We start from the raw sequence: 4,791 nt of genomic DNA, 5'->3' as shown, positions 1-4,791 counted from the left end.
TGATTCTCTTGCCTCCGTTTCCCAATTAGCACCACAACACCCTGCTATTTTTTTCTTTTTTTGTTGCAGTTGTCATTGTTGTCTAGCAGGCCCAGGCTGGGTTCAAACCCACCAGCCCTGCATGTGGCTGGCGCCATAACCACTGAGATACAGGCACCAAGCCAACTTCTTTGACTTTCATCTGTAAAGTAGAATAGGAATACTTATACTCATAGAGTTTCTGTGACAAATAAAGCTAATGGTTATAAAATACTTACCTTAGCTACTGGCTCATAGATACAACTGTTGTCAGTGTGTTAGCAGTGGTTTGCAGGAAGTGGCAACGGTGGTGACACTGGTGGCAGAGATGATGAGGGTTCTTTTTTTTTTAATTGAATGGTAACTATGTACATTAATGCACTTCTGGGGTACAGTGTGGGGTTTTCACATGCAATCCGAAATACTTCCATCGTGATGAGGGTTCTTAATGCAGGTGGCAGACTGAGTAGCAGTAGTGCTGAGGGAAGAGCTAGTGACAGTGGTTAAGGTGGGACTGGTCATGGAGTTGCTAGTGGAGGAAGTGGTATTGGTAATGGAGTAAGGGTATTGCTAGAGTTGGCAGAGGTTGTGATGAGGTAAAGAGGAGTATTGGTGGAGGGTAGAGGTGGAGATAGAGATACTGGTGGTGAAGATAGTGAAGCTGATTTTGGTGAAAGTGGTGAAGATTGAGGAGGTGACAACAGTGGTAGAATCTGTGGAAGTAAAGATGGTGGTGTTAGAGAGGTACTAGTAGAAATGGTGGTGAGTGGAGGTGGGGACAATGGTAGTGATGATGGTGGGAGTTGATGAGAGGGTGGAAGTAATGAGGTGGTGCTGGTGCTGGTGGTGATAATGGTGGAGGTGGAGGTTGTGATCGTGGAGGAAAGGTAGAGGTGGTGGTGATGGAGGTTGTATTGATGGTTGTAGTAAGGGTGACTATAGTGGTGGAGGTGATGTGATAGAGGTGATGGCAATGGAGGTGAGGACAATGAAGATAGAAGTGGTGATGATAAAGGACATGATGGATGAAATAAAGAAAGTAGGCTTAGCAAAGCAGTATGACAATGTTGACAGAGAACAGAGAAATTGGAACACATGGTAAATCTTCTATCCTAAAATCCATGAATATAACTGATGAAGAACTTTGCTTATAATCAAGTGGGATTCAGCTGACACTGGGTGAACTAGTGGCCCATTTCCTGTCCAGTGTGAAACACTATCATCTGAAATTCAAAATTTCTACGTAGTCCATTTTTACTTCTGCAGGCTGTTGCTACCCTCTCTGTTTAATATTCCTTCCTTCAATTAAACTGTTGGTTGGGTAATTTTGTATGTGTTTGTGAACATGCTCATAGGTCATGGTAGATTCAAATTCCACTTGTAGTCACTTATCTGCTTATCTGGCTCCTGGATGCATAGATGCCTATGGTTGAGATGATGGATTAGCCTTGCAAATGTGATCCTTCTCTCTGATATCCAGCTTGATACTGTGCCATTACTGACCATCCAGTGTGTCTGCCATCGTCCTTCCATATATATTAGCACACAGGAAACTCAGCCTCAGCACCGAGTCTTTGCCTCTCTGTTCTCATATTTAGTTGCTCCATCTTGTTCTTGAAATGCTTCCTTGGCTTCCTGAGGTACCAATCTCTAGGTCAGTGACAAATTCTACCCTGTTAAGCCACATGTATCATTTCCTCTACACTTTCAAAACAGAATTTCTTGGGCTGTGTCACCCTGCCACAGCCATGGCATGAGAAGAGTCCACTCCTTTCTTGCACTCTGCTTCCTTTACCAGTTCAGGAGGCTGCTGGCTCACAGCTCAGCACAATAGCTAAGATTAATCCTGGGGACCTCTTAAGATTCCCATTGTTGTACATGAGCCTTACACATTGGTCAGTTGGAAAATTTCCATCCTTGTCTGTCTGTCTTGGACAGTCCCAAGCACATGGAGACCTGTGGCATCTCTGCAGTGTGTGGGTGACTCTGGAAAACAGTTCTGGTACTGAACTGTGGGAAGTGTGTCCTGCCAGGACCTTGGACCTTTGGAAGAATGCCTATTTTGTCCCAATTAAAAGTGTTTTATTGTTCGTAAATAGGCTCCTTGCTGAAGCTCTTCTTTCATCTGCCTGACTTTGTCAAGTGATTGCTTGTTGTACTCACTAATCTCCTTTTTCTGATGGCCTCCTGGTTAGTGGAATTACAAGTTCAAACTATGGAAGCAAAAATGGATTTTATTTATTAAACTCTTGAGATGTTTTCAGCAAAGCAGATGCTGTCTACTTTGCCAAGTGGGTGTCATTATTTTCCAGAGGTTTTGGCCAGTTTGCAGCCTGCCAATGACAACATCTGCTGTTCTTGAGCCCTCTCCTGAATGTCCTGTGCCTGAGATGGAGCCTCCTCCACCATCATGTTTGGCTTCCAAGGGAGACAGACCAAAGCTCTTTGGACCAAGACAAGCAGCTTCATGTACTAATAATGACTATGATGATTCATCTCTTCCATGCTTTGACTATTTCCATTTTTCCCTTGGAGATAATCATAGCAGCTAAAATTTATTGAGGATTTACCATGTACCAAGCACTGTGCTAAATGTTTGACCCAGATTATCACATTTAGTCCTCAAATCATGGCATGAGGTAGGACTGATCTTATCACTTCTGTTTTATAGATGACAAACCAAAACATGAAGAAGTTAAATGACTTTCCCAAGGTCACCCAGCTGGTAAGAGATGAATTTGGGATTTGAATCTGCTTACCCACTACTCCAGACCTTCTCCTGGGGTTGGTGACAAATTCAAGAAAACAGGCAAACAACATTTCAAGTGAAGGTTTGGTTGTATGTAATAAGTGGAAGGACATCTCTTGAACTTTCAGCCCAAAACTCCCCAATGTTCTTGAGAAATGAAAAAGGAGATTCCCTTTGTCTCCAAATTTAAGGAGACTTTTGAAAGATGGTCTTTGGCCGCAATGCCTGACATTGTCTCCGCTCTAGGCCTGCAGACAGCCCAAATCACTCTCCTTTCTGCTCTAAGGCAGTGCCTCTTTGGCTACCTGACTCTGCTGTGCTCATCCTCCTTTTAAAGATTTACAGTTTGTTTCCATGAGGCTTTGCTCTCTTCTCCTCTCATGACTGTGTGTTTAGACTTGTCCAATTTGGGAGAGCATCAGAGAAATCAGTTTCTTGAATCACTTTAAAGATGCCTGTTGGCCAGATCCAAAGGAAAGGAGTTAGTGCTAAAAATTCTCAGCTGAGGATAGATATACATGAGTTAAATTAATTTTAAGCATGAATGGGCATCATACATTAGGTAGACAACAGGCAGGAAATTTCATGTGGTGTTTTCCACCAGGCAAATGGAAGAGAATGAAAAGTTGGTACAGAATAGACAGGTATTCCTGCCTCTAACTTCTGGAAAAGTTGGTGTAGATCAGGCAGGCATTCCTGCCTGTAACTTTTGGTTGGATAGATTTGAAAGAGAAACTTTCCATTGCTATCCAGGGAATGTATCTGAAGTCAATTAGCATTTCTGGCACCACCCATGACAGACTGAGCAAGAGTATTCAGTTCGGAGCTCCTTTAGATCTTGCAACAGGATACCTGGGAAGCAACTCAGAGAACACTGATGCCTTTTAGAGACATTATCAGGCTCTCTCAGATGCCTAAATCACTGCTGGTATTCATGACAAAAAGAGTGCAGTATTGTCATTGGTTCAGATCGCCTTACAAACATGTATTATTCCCCCTTCCATAGGTGTCCCTAAGACATTCACACACAGGAGAACTTCACCATTTGAGCCACAGAGAAGAACTTTGAAGTTGGGTGACCTCAATAAGCTTGTGTGAATCAGGAAAAGGTGGAGCTATTCTTAAGAAAGAACATCAAAAGTTTGAGTAAATCAAGATACAAAGGCGAAAACTGAGAACTGGGTTTTACAATGGTTGAAAAATATAGAGTATCACTCTAGGTGGTGGCTGGACAGAGTGTGCTGTCTGAAACAGCCTTTATCTTGTTTGTTAAAATAGGTTGAAGAATGACTGAGAAAGAGAAGGAGAGAGAAAAAGAAAGAAAGGAGGAAAGGAAGTAGAGAAGGAGGAAAAAAGAGAGGGAAAGAAGAAGGGAGAAAAAAGAGGAGGAAAGGGAAAAAAAGGAAGACAAAAGTCTCAAGCAGTAGCAGATCTGAGGGTGCCTAACCTGGAGGTAATGCTTCAGATCTCATGATAGTGGCTACCTGTCTTTATTCACCTTCAAAGGGGAGGGAGACAAGGGAGGAGCTTCCATGTTGTTTTCAAGGTCTCAGAACTTTCATGGACATCTCTCTTGTTAGGAGAATGTATGTCTGTAATTGACAAGGATTTTAGAGTCATTTAGCTCCATCTTCTTTTCCTCTTCACATGCTCACTCGGGTTTTGAATGAGAATTATAGACAACCTAAGTGGAGGGTCTCTAACTGATCATCTGGTCTTTTCAAGCCTCTGCCACATGGGTAAGGAAGGCAATTTTGCATATAGAATTTTTTTCCCAAATGTTCACATCACACCTCCTAAATGACATTTTTGCTTATTACCAGTCTCAGGTCTGTGAACAAGGAAATAAACACTAGCTTTCTGTATTGTCAATCTCTTCAGCACCTAACACACATCGCTGCTTTTCCCAGGACCTTGCCCATGGTAGGTGCTCAATACATTTTGCTTGGTTTGTTGTTATTACAAGACACATGATACTCAGTCTCTTAGATTGCTGGTTATACTTCTGGGAGGTTTTTTTTTTT

Source organism: Otolemur garnettii, unplaced genomic scaffold (assembly GCF_000181295.1).
Source record: "Otolemur garnettii isolate 467f Iridium unplaced genomic scaffold, OtoGar3 scaffold00025, whole genome shotgun sequence".
Classification (NCBI taxonomy): Eukaryota; Metazoa; Chordata; class Mammalia; order Primates; family Galagidae; genus Otolemur; species Otolemur garnettii.
Note: the sequence above shows the minus strand (reverse complement) of the source record.